Source organism: Heterodontus francisci, chromosome 1 (assembly GCF_036365525.1).
Source record: "Heterodontus francisci isolate sHetFra1 chromosome 1, sHetFra1.hap1, whole genome shotgun sequence".
NCBI lineage: Eukaryota > Metazoa > Chordata > Chondrichthyes > Heterodontiformes > Heterodontidae > Heterodontus > Heterodontus francisci.
In genome coordinates this window covers 33,702,159-33,723,264 of record NC_090371.1, presented here as the reverse complement: position 1 = coordinate 33,723,264, position 21,106 = coordinate 33,702,159, and the positions used below count along the sequence as shown (strand labels likewise).

The 21,106-nt window shown below is 44.4% G+C and overlaps 1 protein-coding gene across 2 annotated transcripts in view; it reads left to right on the top strand.

Annotated features, from left to right (window-relative positions):
* Positions 1 to 13,328: 13,328 nt before the first annotated feature.
* Positions 13,329 to 21,106, top strand: part of smox (spermine oxidase) — a 52,009-nt gene continuing 44,231 nt past the window's right edge. Inside the window, exon 1 of one of the 2 annotated variants that reach the window (XM_068028808.1) lies at positions 13,329 to 13,476. The gene's annotated coding sequence lies outside the window, so the exon portion shown is untranslated. Of the gene's footprint in view, positions 13,477 to 15,007; positions 15,357 to 21,106 lie in introns of those variants that run through there. The other variant, XM_068028815.1, reaches the window with a different exon arrangement.

Sequence of the window (21,106 nt, the reverse complement as noted above, 5' to 3'; positions counted from 1 at the left end):
CTAGACATGAGGTGTCAACCTGGTGAAGCTGCAACCCTGTACTGCTTGCATGCCAAACAGCGTAAGCAGCATGTGATAGACAGACCTAAGCAACAGATCAGATCTAAGCGCTGTAGTCCTGCCACATCCAGTTGTGAATTAAACAACTAACTGGAGGAGGTGGCTCCACAAATATCCCCATCCTTAATGATGGGGGAGCCCAGCACATCAGTGCAAAAGACAAGGCTGAAGCATTTGCAGGATTCTTCAGCCAGAAGTGCCGAGTTGATGATCCATTTCGGCCTACTCCTGAATTCCCCACCATCACAGAAGCCAGTCTTCAGCCTATTCGATTCACTCCATGTGATATCAAGAAACGACTGAAGGCACCGGATACTGTGAAGGCTATGGGCCCTGACAATATTTCGGCAATACTTCTGAAGACCTGTGCTCCAGAACTTGTCGTGCCCCTAGCCAAGCTGTTCCAGTACAGCTACAACACTGGCATCTACCCTGCAATGTGGAAAATTGCTCAGGTATGTCCTGCAGATAAAAAGCAGGACAAATCCAACCCAGCCAATTACCGTCCCATCAGTTTACTCTCAATTATCAGTAAAGTGATGGAAGGTGTCATCGGCATGCTATCAAGCGACGCTTGCTCAGCAATAACTGCTCACTGATGCTCAGTTTGGGTTCTGCAAGGGCCACTCAGCTCCTGACCTCATTACAGCCTTGGATCAAACATGGACAAAAGAGCTGAACTCAAGAGGTGAGGTGAGAGTGACTGCCCTTGACATCAAGGCAGCATTTGATCGAGTATTGTATCAAGGAGCCCGAGCAAAACTGGAGTCAGTGGGAATCATGGAGAAAACTCTCCCTTCTCCCTCATATGCTTATCTAGTCTCCCCTTATATCTATTCACCTCAACCACTTCCTGTAGTAACGAGTTCCACATTCTCATCGCTCTCTAGATAAAGAAGTTTCTTCTGAATTCCATTTGATTTCCTGGTGACTATCTTATATTGATGGCCTCTAATTTGCTTTTCCTCACAACTAGAAATATTCTTCACGTTGCCTATGCTTTAAAAACTTTCATAATTTTAAAGACCTCCATTAGATCACCCCTCAGCCTTCTCTTTTCAAGAGAAAAGTGACCTAGCCTGTTTATCCTTTCCTGATAGGTATAGTGTCATCCTTTTAAATTCTTCTCTGCACCCTTTCCAGTGCCTCAATATCCTTTTATTAATATAGTGAGGAGAACGGCATAAATTTGTTTTTAGCAGTACTGGTTGAGGGATAAATATTAGACAGACATTAGTTGAGGATGTAACTAGTAGAATAGATAAGGGAGAACCAGTGGATACTATAGACCAGTTAGCTTAACATCTGTCATTGGGAAAATGCTAGAGTCCATTATTAAGGAAGAAATAGCAGGACATTTAGAAAAACATAATGCAATCAAACAGAGTCAACATGGTTTTAGGGAAGGGAAATCATGTTGGACAAATTTGTTAGAGTTCTTTGAGGATATAACAAGCAGAGTGGATAAAGGGGAACTAGTAGATGTAGTGTATTTGGATTTTCAGAAGGCGTTTGATAAGGTTCCACATAAAAGGTTATCGCACAAAATAGGAGCTCAGGGTATTGGGGGTAATGTATTGGCATGGATTGAGGACTGGCTAACACACAGAAGGCAGAGAGTTGGGATCAATGGGTCTTTTTCAAGTTGGAACGCTGTAACTAGAGGGGTGCCACAAGAATCGGTCCTAGGGCCTCAACTATTTACTATCTATATTAATGACTTAGAGGAAAGGACAGAGTGTAGGGTATCCAAATTTGCTGATGATACAAAAATAGGTGGGAAGGCATGTTGTGATGAGGACACAAAGAATCTGCAAAGGAATTAGAGATAGACGCGATGTGAGTGGGCAAAAACTTGGCAGATGGTGTTCAATGTGGGAAAGTGTGAGGTAATCCACTTTGGTAGGAAGAATAAAAAGGCAGATTATTATTTAGATGGAGAAAGACTACAAAATACTGCAGTACAGAGGGATCTGGGTGTTCTTGTGCATGCAGGTGCAGCAAGTAATGAGGAAAGCAAATGGAATTTTAGCCTTTATTGCTGGAGGTTAGAGTTTAGAAATAGGGAAGTCTTGTTACAACTGTACAGGGTGTTGTGAGGCCACACCTGGAATACTGCGTACAGTTTTGGTCCCACGTTTAAAGGAGATACTAGCATTGGAGGCAGTTCAGAAAAGGTTCATTAGGCTGATTCCTGGGATGAAGGGTTTGTCTTTATCAAGAATGGCTAAACAGGTTACGCCTTTATTCATTGGGGTTTAGAAGAATGAGAGGTAATCTTATTGAAACATATAAGATGTTAAGGGGGCTTGACAGGGTAAATGTTGAGAATATGTTTCCACTAGTGGGGGAATCTCGAACTAGGGGACATTGTTACAGAATAAGGGGGCACACATTTAAAACTGAGATGCGAAGGAATTTCTTCTCTCAGAGGGTGGTGAATCTCTGGAATTCTCTACCTCAGAGAGTTGTGGAGGCTAGGTCACTAAATGTATTTAAGGAGGAAGTAGATAGATTTTTGAAATCTCGGAGAGTCAAGGGTTAGGCGGAGCAGGCCCAAAAGAGGAGTTGAGGCCTGGCATAGATCAGCCATGATCTTATTGAATGGCGGTGAAGCCTTGAGGGGCTGAATGGCCTACTCTTGCTCCTATTTCTTATGTTCTTATGTTTCAGTTCAACAAAATAAGTGACAGCTATTTGTAAGATTTAAGGTAGTTATGGAAAAGGACAAAAATGGACCAGAAATAAAGGTACTGAATTGGGGGAAGGCCGATTTCAATATGATAAAACAGGATCTGGCCAAAGTGAACTGGGAGCAGCTACTTGTAGGAAAGTCTACATCAGACCATTGGGAGTCATTCAAAAAGGAAAGAGTGAGAGTTCAGGGCCAACACGTTCCTGTCAAGGTGAAGGGTAGGACCAACAAGTCCAGGGAACCCTGGATGTCAAGGGATACAGAGGATTGGATAAGGAAAGAAAAGAGGTCTAAGGAGCTTTGGTGAGTTGCTGCAGTGCCTCTTGTAGGTGGTACACACCGCTGGCACTGTGCATTGGTGGTGGAGGGAGTGAATATTGAAGGTTGTGGATGAGGTGCCTATCAAGCGGGCTGCTTTGTTCTTGGATGGTGTTGAGCTTCTTGAGTATTGTTGGAGTTGCACTCATTCAGGCAAGTGGAAAGTATTCCATCACACTCTGACTTGTACCTTGTAGACAGGCAATGGGGAGTCAGGAGGTGAGTTATTTGCAGCAAACTTCCCAGCCCCTGACCTGCTCTCGTAGGCACAGTATTTATGTGGCTTGTCCAGTTCAGTTTCTGGTCAAAGGTAACCCCTAGAATGTTGCTAGCGGGGGATTCAGCAATGGTAATTCCATTGAACATCAAGGGGAGATGGTTAGATTCTCTCTTGTTTGAGATGGCACTTGTGTGACGCGAATGTTACTTGCCACTTATCAACCCAAGCCCAGATGTTGACCAGGTCTTGCTGCATCTGGACAAGGGCTGCTTCATTATCTGAGGAGTCGCTAATATTTCTGAGCATTGTGCAATCATCAGTGAACATCTTCACTTCTGACCTTATGATGGAGGGAAGGTAATTGATGAAGCAGCTGAAGATGGTTGGGCCTAGGACACTACCCTGACGAACCCCTGCAGTGATGTCCTGGGAGTGAGATAATTGACCTCCAATAACCACAGCCATCTTCCTTTGGGCTCGGTATAACTCCAACCAGCGGATATTTTTCCTCCTGATTCCCATTGATTCCTGTTTTGCTAGGGCTCCTTGATGCTATACTTGCTGAAATGCTGTCTTGATGTCAAGGACAGTCACTCTCACCTTACCTCTGGAGTTCAGCTCTTTTGTCCATGCTTGGACCAAGGCTGTAATGAGGTCAGGAGCTGAATGGCCCTGGCGGAACCCAAACTGAGCTTCAGTGAGCAGGTTATTGCTGAGCAAGTGCCACTTGATAGCACTGTCAATAACCCCTTCCATCACTTTACTGATGATCGAGAGTAGGCTGATAGGATGGTAATTGGCTGGGTTGGACTTGTGCTGCTTTTTGTGGACAAGACATAATTGGGCAATTTTTCACATTGCCGGGTAGATGCCAGTGTTGTAGCTGTACTGGAACAGCTTGGCTAGGGGCACGGCACGTTCTGGAGCACGTCTTCAGCACTATTGCTGGAATGTTGTCAGGGCCCATAGCCTTTTCAGTATCCAGTGCCTTTATTCGTTTCTTGATATCACGTGGAGTGAATCGGATTTTTTTTTTTAGAGATACAGCACTGAAACAGGCCCTTCGGCCCACCGAGTCTGTGCCGACCATCAACCACCCATTTATACTAATCCTATACTAATTCCATATTCCTACCACATCCCCACCAGTCCCTATATTTCCCTACCACCTACCTATCCTCGGGGTAATTTATAATGGCCAATTTACCTATCAACCTGCAAGTCTTTGGCATGTGGGAGGAAACCGGAGCAACCGGAGGAAAGCCACGCAGACACAGGGAGAACTTGCAAACTCCACACAGGCAGTACCCGGAATTGAACCCGGGTCGCTGGAGCTGTGAGGCTGCGGTGCTAACCACTGCGCCACTGTGCCGCCCCGATTGGCTGACATCTGTCATCTGTGATGCTGGGGACCTCAGGAGGAGGCCGACATGGATCATCCGCTTGGCACCTCTGGCTGAAGATGGATGAAAATGCTTCAGCCTTGTGTTTTGCACTGATGTGGGGGATACTTGTGGAGCCTCCTCCTCCTGTCAGTTGTTTAATTGTCCACCATCATTCACGACTTGATGTGGCAGGACTGCAGAGCCTATATCTGATCCATTGGTTGTGGGATTGCTTAGCCCTGTCTATCACATGTTGCTTCTGCTGTTTGACATGCATGTAGGTCAATGGTGACTCCAACTTTGTGATGGTGGGTGATTCAGCCATTGAATGCCAAGGGAAGGTGGTTAGACTCTCTTGTTGGAGCTGGTCATTACCTGGCACTTGTGTGGCGCAAATGTTACTTGCCACTGATCAGCCCTAGCCTGAATGTTGGCCAGATATGGCTCCATGTTGTCACTGGCTGCTTCATTATCTGAGGAGTTGCGAATGGAACTGAAGACTGTGCAATCATCAACAAGCATCTCCACTTGTGACCTTATGATGAAAGGAAGGTCATTGATGATGCAGCTGAAGACAATTGGGATTAGGACGACTAGGACGACTGAGCCTAGGATGACTGCCCCTAGCAACTCCTGCAGCGATGTCCTGGGGCTGAGATGATTGGCCTTTGTGATAGGTTTGACTCGGACCATTGGCGAATTTTTCCCCGATCCCCATCGGCTTCAATTTTACTATGTCACACTCGGTCAAATGCTGCTGTGATGTCAAGGGCAGTCACTCTCATCTCACCTCTGGAATTCAGCTTTTTTGTTCATGTTTGGACTAAAGCTGTAATGAGGTCTGGAGCTGAGTGGTCCTGGCTGAGCATTAGTGAGCTTATGTTATAAAAACAAGAAATACTAGAAATACTCAGCAGGTCTGGCAGCATCTGTGGAGAGAGAAACAGAGTTAATGTTTCAGGTGAGTGACCATTCATCAGAACTGGGCTTATGTTAATTTGTATCAATGCCCGGGACATCCATCAGCCTGTTGTTCTCAGACATTATCATTTGAACAGATAAATAAATAGCTAGTTAAAAAGAAACTGATCAACCCAGAATTGAAGAGCCTGAAGGGTGAATTAATTTCCACCTGTTTTGGAACATGAACAGGGTGGCGTAATAACTGGTCAAGGGTCATTTCTTTGAGAAGGGGGTCATGACATCAACTTTGAAATGGAAAATAGACAGTTTTCATACGGTGGATTGGTTCAAATATTAGTCCTTGATAACTAAAAACTATAAAGACACCACTAATATTCCCTTGAAACATTTCCTTTAAACATAAATTTACTTACAGTAACCTCACTCTAGTTTATCTTGCCTTGCTTCGCTGACACTGAAATATTGAAGGACACAAAGCCTTCCAGCTATTTGTTCAGATTCACACAATTACTGGCTATGCTGTTGGCTTGTTCCTAGTATAAGAATTCGGGCCCCAAATTGTCACCAAGGGCCCCAAATTATCAATGAGCCAGTACCCTTTTTGAAAGATCTCAGAAAGGACTGTCAATCATATTCATAACACAAGGGTCGACAACATTTTCTTACCTGACGAGCCATTAAAGAATGGCGTAAATGCATAAATACACCTCAGGAGGAAAAAGTTGTTTATCCAGAATCTGAGGAAAATTATGCACTTATTTGATGTTGTGAAAAGTAATTTGCTTTAACTTCTCTCTGATGCTTATTAGAATGATTACAGTTACAACTGAATTTCATGCCATTTCAATCTTGCCTACAGGTCAAGCAAAAATCCAGTTTTTACATCCTAGGAATAGGAAAAAACTATTATTTTTGTTTTAAAACTTGAATCTTGACGCTATTCAGTCTTAAATTTGCATTCATCGTTATTAACATTTTCCTGGAGAATCATAATAGCACTTTCATGTCCAGTAAAATCATGTCCTATTCATAACTTTAAACATGGACTGTATTCAGGATAAAATCTTCTGGAACTGCATTCTCTGTTTTTATTTTTAAATGAACCACAATGGATATTAAAAGGCTACATAAGATGGCGACTGAGGGTCAGGTGACTTTTGCCATTTCAGCCCAGACTCAGGAGTATCTCAAAACTCCGGAAGTTTCGAATTGAATGACCATAGGTGGAATGCCTCCCTTGAATGGTGTTACGGCCAGGTGAGAAAGGTGTCTAGGGGTCTCTTTCAGCATTTACCTGGTCTTATTACAACAGGATTTAATTTTTAAACACACTGTGTTTTGAGCTCCCCCTTGGTGAATCCTTATTCACCACTTTCCAATTATAAGGCAAAGAAATGAGCACAAACAGGCCTTCTTAGGTTTAAAGAAGAAAAGAGAAATGTATTAAAACTTAAACTTAAACTCTAATTCGGTTAACGCCTATGGATACATGCTATCCCCCACGCAAGCATGCATACGTGATACGCACATGCAAATAGAGACAGAAAAGAGCAGAAGAAAAATAAAGTGGAGAGGTTTGAGGCAATATCAGAAGAGTTTCTTGTTACTGTGCTTTGAGCTCACTGTGGTCCTTTTGCAGGTAATTCTTGCTTTTTATTGGGGCCCAGTATTCTTCTTAAACCTTGTTCACTGTAAGAGACTTTTCTCTCTTAGGGTTCCTGTGTTTTCAATGGATTTCAAAGCTGGTGAGAAAGAGATGAGCAGACAGGAGAAAGATGTTCTCAGTCCAGGAGTAAACAGCTTTCCCAGTTCAAATTCTCTGTGGCAAGTTCAGATTCAAAAAACTCCAACAGCCAGTTAGTCATGTGACTAATATAATAAAAGCAAGATATGCTGGAACCACTCAGCAGGTCTGGCAGCATCTGTGAAAAGAGAAGCAGAATTAACGTTTCGGGTCAGTGACACTTCTTCGGAACTGAAGATCATGTGACTAAAATGGTCTGACCACGTCTTCTGTGTAGTGGGGGAGCAGGAACTGGGTCCTTTGTTCCAACACTGTCTGCTAGTATGCAAATAAAGTCTTTCCGGTGAGGGGCCTGGCAATTCCTTGTGATAGGCCCTCTTTTCTTCTCAGCAACAATTTTAAATTTAATGTCCATGTGACGTAATTATGTGCCTCGTTCTTGGCAGATGGGGGCCTGCATGACAATGGACATACCAAGATGAAACCATTTGTGCAATTCACACCTCCTATTGTTTCTGATCTTACCCAAAATTCAATATCGCTATGGACTCCTAGACTCTCTGTCTCCGAGCTTGAAACTTAACAAAGAGAACTGTAAGAAAATGGTTAAGTCATAAGTAGGTGCAAATGGCCACCATCCACTCCCACTGTGTAGCAATGGCTTCGGCCTTCAAATCATTCTGCGTGGACAATAGAAGTATTGATCAGGTGGCCACCTGACTGAAACTAATCACAAATAACAAATCATGCTGCAGCTGTACAAAACTCTGGTGAGACCGCACCTGGAGTATTGCGTGCAGTTCTGGTCACCGCATTATAGGAAGGATGTGGAAGCTATGGAAAGGGTGCAGAGGAGATTTACTAGGATGTTGCCTGGTATGGAGGGAAGGTCTTACGAGGAAAGGCTGAGGGACTTGAGGTTGTTTTCGTTGGAGAGAAGGAGGAGGAGAGGAGACTTAATAGAGATATATAAGATAATCAGAGGGTTAGATAGGGTGGATAGTGAGAGTCTTTTTCCTCGGATGGTGATGGCAAACACGAGGGGACATAGTTTTAAGTTGAGGGGTGATAGATATAGGACAGATGTCAGAGGTAGTTTCTTTACTCAGAGAGTAGTAGGGGCGTGGAACGCCCTGCCTGCAGCAGTAGTAGACTAGCTAACTTTAAGGGCATTTAAGTGGTCATTGGATAGACATATGGATGAAAATGGAATAGTGTAGGTCAGATGGTTTCACAGGTCGGCGCAACATCGAGGGCCGAAGGGCCTGTACTGCGCTGTAATGTTCTAATGTTCTAATTCTAATGTTCTAATGTTTTTACTCCAAGCATCAGGGAGAAATGTGTAAGTCTTCAAACAACAGCAGAACACCTACACCTTAAAACTGTAGACCACAACATTCTAAGATTTCCAAGCCTGTTCCTTTTCAGGTCCACCAGTACAGAAAACTGACCTCTTAGTAATGAGACTACAAGCAATTAACATTGTGACCTGCTGAATATCCACCTCCTCGAGAGAATCCTGCAACAACTTCGATATATGACTCCGTCGATGGAATCCACCTAACTACACTTCAGGAGTGAAAATGCCTTCTTCACCAGGCTCACACCTCATACCTTTTCCCCAGGATGAGCCAAAAGCATGTGACTTATGAACCATTCCTTTGCTTGTAATTTGTAAAAGTACACTATTCTCTTTAACGGTTCTCTTTCTCGAGTGAATGTGTGAGTGGTGAGTGAGTAACAACGTTAGACTTTTGGAGTGATGTTAAAGAGTCACATGTGGCTCCAGACCCATAGGTTCCCGACCCCTGCACTAGCCCATGGTGGGACTTATTATTTGATCTGTGTCTGGATATTTTGGATGCATCCCAAAAGCCATCCTGAAAGAAAGGCAGCAGATATAGCTACAGCTTTAATAATTACATCAGAAAAAATTACCACTCATCATTATGGGCAATCTTTAACGAAGGGAAAGATGTATGAGATTCAATCTACTGGCCCCAGGTTGATCACTCAACTAGCACTTTAGACAACCATTGCACAGTCTTAAAAAGACTTTATGCCTTGTGGAGTACTTTCCAGACAACTCACATGTTCTGAGCTGCTGACTTGTTGCTGAAATTATGTTTTATGTGACCATGGGTGTTAATCCCTTACATATTGTTTCGAGCAGTGTAAAATGTATATAAGTTTACAGAAGGTAGAATGTGGCAGGCCGGCTAGGAATATGTTAGAATAGTCAAGTCTGGAGAAAACAAAGGCATGTATGAAGGTTTCAGCAGCAGACAACATTGAAGCAGGGGTGGAGACGGGTGATGTTACTGAGGTAGAAATAGACGGTCTTAATGATGGCACAGATAGATGGTTGGAAGCTCATCTCAGGGTTAAATATAACACCAAGGTTGTGAACAGACCTTTTCAGACTTAGATAGTTGCCAGGGAGAAGGATGGAGTCTGTGACGAGGGGAATGGAGTTTGTGGTGGAACCAAAGACAATGGCTTCAGTCTTCCCAATATTTAATTGGAGGAGATTCCTGCTCATCCAATACAGGATGTCAGATAAGCAGTCTGACAAGTTAGAGAGAGTGGAGGGCTCGAGGTGGTGAGGTAGAGCTCGGTGTTATCAGCATTTCTGTGGATACTAACGTTGTGTTTTGGATGATGCCGCTGAGGTACAGCATGTAACTGAGAAATAGGAGGGGACCAAGGATAGATCCTTCGGGGACCCAAGAGATAATAGCGTAGGAGTGGGAAGAGAAAACATTGATGCCAAATCTTTGGCTATGATTAGATAGATAAGGATGGAACCAGGTGAGTGTAATTCCACCTAGCCAGAAGACGGTGGAGTGGCATTGGAGGAGAATGGTCTGATCAACTGGCTCAAAGGCTGCAGATATGTTGAGAAAGAGGAAGAGGGATAGTTTGCCTTTGTCACGGTCACATTTGTGACTTTGCTAAGAGCCATTTTGGTACTGTGGCAGAGCGAAAATCATAGAGTTCCTGGAAGGATGGGCTTGGATTTGGGAGGTGACAATACATTCAAGGATTTTGGAGAGGAAAGGGAAGTTGGAGATGAGCTGGTAGTTTGCAAAGACAGAGGGGTCAAAGGTTGGACTTTTGAGGAGAGGAGTGATGATGGCAGATTTGAAGGCGAGAGGGGCAGAAGGTGAAGAGAAAGAACTGATAATAATGTCAGCTAGTATGGGAGCCAGGAAAGGAAGTCGGGTGGTCAGCAGTTTAGTGCAAATAGGATCAAGTGAGCAGGAAATGGGTTCCATGGACAAATGACAAACGAGGGATGTAGAGATGATGATGAAACATATCAGGTGAATTCAATTGAGAACCAGGCCATGTACAATAAGTTTAGAGTGGAGGTGAAGAGGAAAATAAGACTGGCAAAGAGAGAATATGAAAATAGAATGACAGTCAACATAAAAGGGAACCCAAAGATCTTCTACCGGCATGTAAATAGTAAACAAGTAGTAGGAGGAAGAGCAGGGCCTATCAGGGACAGAGAGACTAATAAATGCTTAGGACAAGGCTAATATACTTAATGAGTACTTTGTATCAGTGTTCACTAAGAAAATGGAGGCTGACAAAATATCAGTAGAAACAGAAAGGAAAGGAAAAATTGAGAGGGGTAAGGTCCTAAAAAGGCTATGCTTAGGGTAGATAGTCACCTGGTCCGGATGGCTTGCATCCCTGGTTGCTAAAGGAAGTGGGGATGAGATAGCAGAAGGGCTTGACATAATCTTCCAATCTTCCCTGGATATGGGGGAGGAGCCAAAGGACTGGAGAGTGGTAAATATGACATCTTTATTCAAGAAAGGGTATAAGGACAGTCCTAGCAATTACAGGCCAGTTAGTTTAATATCAGTGGTGGGTAAAATTTTAGAAACAATAATTAGGGAAAGTATCAACGGACACTGAGATATGTTGAATTAATTAAGGAGAGCCAGCATGGATTTGTAAAGGGAAGATCATGCTTGACTAATCTAATAGAATTCTTTGATGAAGTAACAGAGAAAGTTGATGAAGGAAATGCAGTGGATGTTGTTTATATAGATTTTAAGAAAGAATTTGATAAGGTACCACATAAAATGTTGATTAAGAAAATTGCGGCTCATGGAATAGCAGGGTCAGTGTCCAATTGGATAAAAAATTGGCTTAAGGACAGAAAACAGCGAATTGTAGTAAATGGTTGCTTTTCAGACTGGAGGATCGTAGACAGTTGTGTTCCACAAGGGTTCATGCTGGGACCTTTTTTTTAGCCATATATAAATGACTTGGATCTTGAAATGTAGAGTAGAATTTCAAAATTTGCTGATGACACCAAACTTGGAGGTATGGCATACAGTGAGAGTAATGTGAACTGCCTGAAACAGGACATAGATAGGCTAGTAGAATGGGCAGAGAGGTGGCAGATGGAATTTAATACTGCCAAGTGTGAGGTGATACATTTTGGCAGACGTAATAGGGAGAGGCAATATAGACTTAATGATACAGTTCTACAGAGTATCCAGGAACAGAGGGATCTGGGAGTGTATGTGCATAGATCTTTGAAGGTGGCAGGACATATTGAGAGAATGGTTAGTAAAGCATATGAGATCTCGGGCTTCATAAATAGAGGCATTGAGTACAAAGGCAGAGACGTTATGCTGAACCTTTATAAAGCTCTGGTTAGGCCCCAACTTGAGTATTGTGTCCAATTCATACTTTAGGAAGGATATGCGGATCTTTGAGAGGGTGCAGACTGATTTATCAGAATGGTTCCATGAATGAAGGATTTTAGTTACAAGGTTAGGTTGGAAAAACTGTGTTTGTTCTCCTTAGAACAAAGGAGATTGAGGATAGATTTAATAAAATGTACAAGATTATGACAGGCTTAGATAAGTTAGGTAAAGAAAAACAGTTCCTATTAACAAATAGTACTCAGTCTAGGAGACACAGATTGAAAGTTTTCAGCAAAAGATGCAGGGGAAATATGAGGAAGCACCTTTTTATGCAGTGGGTGGTAATAACCTGGAACTCGCTGCCCACAGGGTAGTGGGAACAGAGATGATTAATGATTTCAAGACGATGTTGGATGGCCTCCTGAGAGAAATAGACTTGCAGGGATTCGAGTCAGGGAGTAGGACTGTCTGCATAGTTCTGTGCTGAGCCAGTATGGGCTTGATGGGCCAAATGGCCTTCTTCTGTGCTGTAAATGACTCAATGAATCTATGAGCTTGGAGAGGGCATGGGGGGAGATAGGAGTGAAACTGGAGAAGGAAACAAGTTCCGGGCTCAGGCGGGAAAGAGCCTTAGAGGAAGGTTGGCCCAGTAGTTAGCAGGAGGGAGGGAAGTGACAGAGGCATCTAATAAGATGGTCTCAATCTTGGTGACAAAGAAATCCATGAGCTCCTCACACTTCTCGTTGGAGATGAGGCTGGAGGGGACTGGGGAGAGAGGTTTAAGAGGACGGTTTGCAATAGAGATAGGAAGGTGGGTGTTCCCTTTGCATTCCAGGATAATCCTGGATTAATGCTCCTGTGAAACATCTTTGGGATCTTAGTGCCTATGTTAAAGGCACTATTTATATACAAGTTGTTATTGTTGATATTGACATCTTTGAATGTTGTTCAAATCAATGCAGTTGACATTTGTGCCAGTTCCAGCTTCCCACTGTCTTGACTGGGGAAAGAATACCTTAAGCATTGTAGGGATTGGCATTTTCTCTGCTGGCACGAGGCTTCAAAATATTTCCACATAATATTTAGATATGTCAAGCTGCAATGTTAGCAATTTGACCATCAACATCACAGGCTCTCCACACCTACTATTTTTTTTTTAGCAGTGACTGGACCCAGTTAGTCAATGAGATTTGGCAGGGGAGCCTCAGCTCAATTATTCCTGGCGAGCACATGGTGCGCGCGCACTCTGGCTGAAATTGACACATTAAATTGAGACAGTGGCGGCGAGCTGCGCCTGCGCCGAGGCTCGGCAGGGACTCGCTGCTGGCTGGTTACTTCTGGGTTTCTCCGGCTCGGAGCAAAACAGACGGAGGGAGAGAGGGAGAGAGGGAGAGGCGGCCGCAGTCAGAGCGGGCTCAGCTGGCGATTCAGTGTTGCGGAAGGACGATCGGGGCGAGGTAGAAACCCCCTATTTTTAAGAGGAAACCCTTTGTTAAAAATTCGTCTTCTTGCAATGGAGGATCGGTAGTATATATATATATATATATCCTTTGTCGGGAAAAATTGTCAATACAAGGCTGATGGTTCTTTAAATGAATATCTCGGTGTGGATACACAAAAACAGTCTGTTGATGTTGTGTATTATGTCAGTCTGACACCGTAATCTCTTCCTGCAGTATTGTTTTAATATTATGAAGTCTATCTTCTGTCTTTTGCGAGGTTCTGTGTAGTCTCCAGAGGAACCAAGTGCTTTTGTTCCACACAGATAGAGTAATGCTTTGTCCACCTTTAGTACGTGGCAACTGACTGCAAGATTGCCAGAGATTGTCTCAGCCGCTCACCACTGAGGGCTGCATTAGACGGATTTTAAGCGGAGGAAATCAGGGAATTATTATTTTTAAAAGTGTAATAATCAAAAATCGACGATTAGGTTCACCGACGCGCTCGCCCTATCTTTTAGGTCAGTTTTAAGTGCTGTTATTTATCAGCACTTCTGAAAAAAAATCACTATCCTCCACTGGGTCCATTTGTTTGGGAACCGAACATTTACTTGCAAAGACGATTTCCCTACACAGACCTAGGTTCTCAGAACGGCTGCCCTATTTAAAGTTAGTTTTATTTTTTCGGAACGTTCCGTTGTAAGGGTTTTATTCTTCAAAGTAACTGAACTAATGTAAGCAGGCTTTCATTTTCGGAGTTCTGGTTTGTCCACCTGTTTTTTTGGGGAGTAGTTTTGGTTTGAAGAAAACGAGAGACTCAAATTTAAGTATTTGGGCGAAAGTTTTCGAATGTCTTCGGAATGTCTTGGCGGTCTATTACTTGGAGTTACACAGAATGAAGGCACAGCACAGAAACAGGCCATTCGGCCCAACTGGTCTATTCTGGCGTTTATGAGTCCCTGGAGCTTCTACTCCCCCTCTTCATCTAACTTTAGACGGTCCATTTCATGAGTAGTTTTAAAATGAAATTGCTTGTGGTAAACTGTATATGTGACGAATGATGCGACCGTGTGGCTAATGTTAGCGGGAAATAGCAGGCCGTCAGTTTCATGACGCTGTTTAAATGTAGAGAGGTGGCTTTTTGTAAGAACATGTTCAAAGCCCAGAGATGATACTTGCACTGTGTCACTTTGTCACCCTGTGATCATCATCCAAATACAAAAAAACATTTCCACAGCTCCCCCACTTCCCCGCCCCACTTTCTTCCTGCTTCAATAAGGGGTGAAGCTGGTTAATTCCAGCACTGCCCTGGCCCATTATTTCACATCTAGAGAGCTGTCACCGTGAGGGTAATGTTATAAATGCCATTTGTGACTGTTTTTAAATGTGGAAACATTGGCTGTGAAATGACGCCACACGGGATAGGACCGTACACCAGATCCGTGGGAGCCAGCCGAAAATTCCTGCCTTCGCTGTTTGGAGCAGAAACCTTACTCCACGCGTAGTCGTAATATTTACTTTGAATTTGACCAGCGCTTCCCGTAAAATGGAAGAATTTTCAGCCGATTGTGTTGAGCTTTTTGCGTCCCACAATGCAATGTCAGGGCCACACATTACTGTCTCGGTTTTGAAAGAGGAGGGAGATCAGAAAGCAGAGTGAGTGAGTCTGAGCTGAGGAGCAAGGAGTTGACAGCTCCGGGATTGACAGGAGCCGCTTTGATCAGCTGCCCCGGGTCCCGTGATCACCCGTTTGCAGCATCTTCAGACATTGGTCGGGGTGGTGACTTTTCTTTAAAGCACATCCCCTCCACACTCCCAAACACAAGCCTTGATCGTTCCCAACCATTGAGTGCTTCAGTGCTGGCAGCTAAACCAGGAACCTGCTGAAATTCTTCGAGGTACGTGGCACGATCACTGTCATCTTGTGCACTGCTCTTTTTCTGAAGAAGTAATGCGATCTCCAACAAATGCCAAACTCTTTGTGGCAGGTCACAACCGGGCATGTCCTATTCTTCTCACCTGGTTGTAGTCCTTTCACCCATGTTCCAATAAATCACCTTAACCTCTTGAAAACTGAGCAGCTGATTTCTGCTTTCTGAGAAAAGACTTGCGTTTAGATAGAACACATCAAACTCCCACAAACGGCAATGTGATAGTAACCAGACAATCTGTTTTTGTGATGCTGGTTGAGGTATAAATACTGGCCAGGACACCAGGGAGAAGTCCCCTGCTCTTCTTTGAAATAGTATCCCGGGATCTTTTACATCTACCTGAGTGGATGGGGCCTCGGTTTGATGTCTCATCCAAAAGACAGCACCTCCGACAGTGCAGTGCTCCCTCATTGCTGCATTGGAGCGTCAGCCTTGATTTTTGTGCTCAAGCCCTGGATACTATTTTGCAGTTATGCTCGATGAGCCATTAGTAATGTTGCAGTCTTCGAATAGTTTGCAATGGGAATGTCGATTTTAAGATTCACTGGACTAGATAGTAGTGCACAAATGTTTTAATATGTGATAATTTACTATTTCAATGGAGATGTTAATTCATTTAAAAGAGGTTAGTGTTTATTTTAAAATAGAGTAATGTCATAAGGACCGAAAAGCTTTTGTACTCTCATTGCACACAGTCATTTCCAGGTGACTGTAATAGTTTTGATTTCCAGCTAAGATATCTGTTTGCTTATCCTGGTCCATAATGTTCTTACTTTTCTGTGTCTACGTACTAGACTGGATTTTCTGCTGCTTTTGAGTTATTCCTTCCTCAGGGCATAGGCGACATTGGTAAAGCTGGCATTTATTGGCCACCCTTAGCTACTCTTGGGAAGGTGGTGGTGGCTCTGTCATGTGAGGAGGGTGGTAGGGAAACTTAGAAACAATAAACTGCCACAAATTTAATTGGAAATATATGGGTTAAAAAATAAAGGTCAGTGCAGTTGTTAATGGCAAATCGTGTTTAACAACTTGACTAAATTCTTTGATTAAGTAATGGAGCGGGTTGGTGAGGGTAGTGAGTTTGATGATGTGAACGTGGACTTTCAAAAAGCATTTGATAAAGGACATAATAGACTTGTAGTCAATTTGAAGCCCGTGGGACTAAAGGGACAGTGACAGCAGAAGCACAAAATTTACTAAGGGACAGAAAGTGGAGAGTAGTGGTGAGCATTTTTCCAGGCTGGAAGGACTTCAGTTATGTGGGGAGACTGGATGGTGTTTCTCCCCAGAGCAGAAAAGGTTAATAGGAGATTTGATAGAGATGTTCAAAATCATGAAGTGCTTTGATAAAGTAAATAAGGAGAAACTATTTTCAGTGGCAGAAATGTCAGTAATCAGATTTGAGATAAAAACAAGAAATGCTGGAAATACTCAGCAGGTCTGGCAGCATTTCTATAAAAAGGAATGAAACCGGATGGATCACCCAGCATCGACCTAGGCACCGGAAACGACAACGGCAAACCCAGCCCTGTCGACCCTGCAAAGTCCTCCTTACTAACATCTGGGGGCTTGTGCCAAAGTTGGGAGAGCTGTCCCATAGACTAGTCAAGCAACAGCCTGACATAGTCATTCTCACGAAATCATACCTTACAGACAATGTCCCAGAAACTGCCATCACCATCCGGCAGGACAGACCCAGCAGAGGTGGTGGCACAGTGGTATACAGTAGGGAGGGAGTTGCCCTGGGAGTCCTCAACATCGACTCCGGACCCCATGAAGTCTCATGGCATCAGGTCAAACATGGGCAAGGTAACCTCCTACTGATTACCACCTACCGCCCTCCCTCAGCTGATGACTCAGTACTCCTCCATGTTGAACACTACTTGGAGGAAGCTCTGAGGGTCGCAAGGGCACAAAATGTACTCTGGGTGGGGGACTTCAATGTCCATCACCAAGAATGGCTCGGTTGCACCACTACTGATCGAGCTGGCCGAGTCCTAAAGGACATGGCTGCTAGACTGGGTCTGCGGCAGGTGGTGGGGGAAACCAACATGAGGGAAAAACATACTCGACCTCGTCCTCACCAAACTGCTTGCCGCAGATGCATCTGTCCATGACAGTATTGGTAGGAGTGACCACCGCACAGTCCTTCTGGAGACGAAGTCCCGCCTTCACATTGAGGATACCATCCATCGTGTTGTGTGGCATGATCACCGTGCTGAATGGGATAGATTTCGAACAGATCTAGCAATGCAAAACTGGGCATCCATGAGGTGCTGTGGGCCATCAGCAGCAGCAGAATTGTACTCAACCACAATCTGTAACCTCATGGCCCGGTATATCCCCCACTCTACCATTACCATCACGCCAGGAGACCAACCCTGGTTCAATGAAGAGTGCAGGAAGGCATGCCAGTAGCAGCACCAGGCATCCTCAAAATGAGGTGTCAACCTGGTGAAGTTACAACCCAGGACTACTTGCATGCCAAACTGCGTAAGCAGCATGCGATAGACAGAGCTAAGCGATCCCATAACCAACGGATCAGATCTAAGCTCTGCAGTCCTGCCACATCCAGCCGAGAATGGTGGTGGACAATTAAACAACTAACTGGAGGAGGTGGCTCCACAAATATCCTCATCCTCAATGATGGGGGAGCCCAGCACATCAGTGCAAAAGATAAGGCTGAAGCATTTGCAACAATCTGCAGCCAGAAGTTCCGAGTTGATGATCCATCTCGGCCTCCTCCTGAAGTCCCCAGCATCACAGATGCCAGACTTCAGCCAATTCGATTCATTCCACTTGATATCAAGAAACGACTGAAGGCACTGGATACTGCAAAAGCTACGGGCCCTGACAATATTCCGGCAATAGTACTGAAGACCTGTGCTCCAGAACTTTCCGCACCCCTAGCCAAGCTGTTCCAGTACAGCTACAACACTGGCATCTACCCTGCAATGTGGAAAATTGCCCAGGTATGTCCTGTACACAAAAGCAGGACAAATCCAACCCGGCCAACTCCCGCTCCTTTAGTCTGCTCTCAATCATCAGTAAAGTGATGGAAGGTGTCAACAACAGTGACATCAAGCGGCACTTGCTTAGCAACAACCTGCTCAGTGACGCTCAGTTTGGGTACTGCCAGGGCCACTCAGCTCCTGACCTCATTACAGCCTTGGTTCAAACATGGACAAAAGAGCTGAACTCACGAGGTGAGGTGAGAGTGACTGTCCTTGACATCAAGGCAGCATTTGACCGAGTATGGCATCAAGGAGCCCTCACAAAACTGAGGTCAATGGGAATCAGGGGGAAAACCCTCCGCTAGTTGGAGTCATACCTAGCACAAAGGAAGATGGTTGTGGTTGTTGGAGGTCAATCATCTGAGCTCCAGGACATCACTGCAGGAGTTCCTCAGGGTAGTGTCCTAGGCCCAACCATCTTCAGCTGCTTCATCAATGACCTTCCTTCAATCATAAGGTCAGAAGTGGGGATGTTCACTGATGATTGCACAATGTTCAGCACCATTCGTGACTCCTCAGATACTGAAGCAGTCCGTGTAGAAATGCAGCAAGACCTGGACAATATCCAGGCTTGGGCTGATAAGTGGCAAGTAACATTCGCGCCACACAAGTGCCAGGCAATGACCATCTCCAACAAGAGAGAATCTAACCATCTCCCCTTGACATTCAACGGCATTACCATCGCTGAATCCCCCACTATCAACATCCTAGGGGCTACCATTGACCAGAAACTGAACTGGAGTAGCCATATAAATACTGTGGCCACAAGAGCAGGTCAGAGGCTAGGAATCCTGAGGCGAGTAACTCACCTCCTGACTCCCCAAAGCCTGTCCACAATCTACAAGGCACAAGTCAGGAGTGTGATGGAATATTCTCCACTTGCCTGGATGGGTGCAGCTCCAACAACACTCAAGAAGCTCGACACCATCCAGGACAAAGCAGCCCGCTTGATTGGCACCCCATCTACAAACATTCACTCCCTCCACCACCGACGCGCAGTGGCAGCAGTGTGTCGCATCTACAAGATGCACTGCAGCAATGCACCAAGGCTCCTCAGACAGCACCTTCCAAACCCGCGACCTCTACCAGCTAGAAGGACAAGGGCAGCAAATGCTTGGGAACACCACCACCTGCGAGTTCCCCTCCAAGTCACACACCATCCTGACTTGGAACTATATCGCCGTTCCTTCACTGTCGCTGGGTCAAAATCCTGGAACTCCCTTCCTAACAGCACTGTGGGTGTACCTACCCCACATGGACTGCAGTGGTTCACAAAGGCAGCTCACCACCACCTTCTCAAGGGCAATTAGGGATGGGCAATAAATGCTGGCCTGGCCTGTGACGCCCACATCCCATGAATGAATAAAACAAAAATTTTGTGGAGAGAGAAGCAGAGTTAACGTTTCAGATCAGTTCTGATGAAAGGTCACTGACCTGAAACATTAACTCTGCTTCCCCACAGATGCTGCCTGACCTGCTGAGTACTTCCAGCATTTTTTGTTTTTATTTCAAATTTCCAGCATTCTGCAGTATTTTGCTTTTATACCAAATCTAAGATGATTGGCAAAAGAACCAAAGATGGCTGAGGAAACCTTCTTTTACAAGTTGTCATGATCTGGAATGCACTTCCCCTGAAAGCAGGTTCAGTAGCAACCTTCAGAAAAGGAATTTAAATAAATACTTGAATGGAAAAATTTGCATGGCTATGGGGAAAGAGCAGTGGAGTGGAACGAATTAGATAACTCTGCCAAAGATCCAGCACAGGCATAATGGGGTTGAATGGCTTCCATCTGTGCTGTATCATTCTATGAAGGTAGTCCCCAGAATGCTGTTAGGTAGGCAATTCCAGTGTCTTCACACAGTGCCAATAAAGGAACGGTGATACAAGTTCAGGTCGCAATGGAGTGAGACTTGGAGGGGAACTTGGAGGTGGTGGTGTTCCCGTACACCTGCTGCCCTTGCCCTTCTAGGTGCTGGTGGTGCTGCTGAAGAACCTAGGTGACTTGCTGCAGTGCGAGCTGTAGATACACCTCTGGTGTCCACTGGGTGTCACCCCATATTGGGGGCAGTAGTATTGTGGTGTCCAAAGAACTTTAAAAAAAAAATCTCGAGTTTTCTCTTTGGCTCCTGCAATATGTCACTCTCTAAGAGACTGGCCAAAGTTTGGCAGCAAATAAAAATTTTGTGGCTCCTCTGTTAATGAACAGCTGGGATGGAATAGTTTCAGAATAAAGTTTATTTTGCAAAGGCTCGGTAAGGTACCTTAACTCCAGCCCTACTACGTCTACGACTTCATCAGCACGCTATAACCAGTGCCCACAGCACACATACTTGTGGCTTCTCTTGTGCAGTTTCTGCAGTTTGGGATGTGGGAGAATCAATATCAACAATGTGAGTCTCTGAATCTACCAGTGAGATAAGGTCTTGATTGGCCCCTGGCTTGTTGATATTGGTCTCTCGGGAGAGAGAGACCAATGTCCTAACTGCACTATTCTGCAACCTGTAAGATATCTGAGGACCTGATGAACACTCTGTGACTGAGCATCCTTTTTAGTAACTCAGACAAATGGTTGCAACACTTAAACATTTAAAACAATGCATCAAAATTAGGGTTTGAAACAGCTCATATGTCCTCTGATGTGGTCACTAAAAAAGGTGTAGGGAGCTGGTAAAATGTGGAATTGAGATTACATAAATCATTTC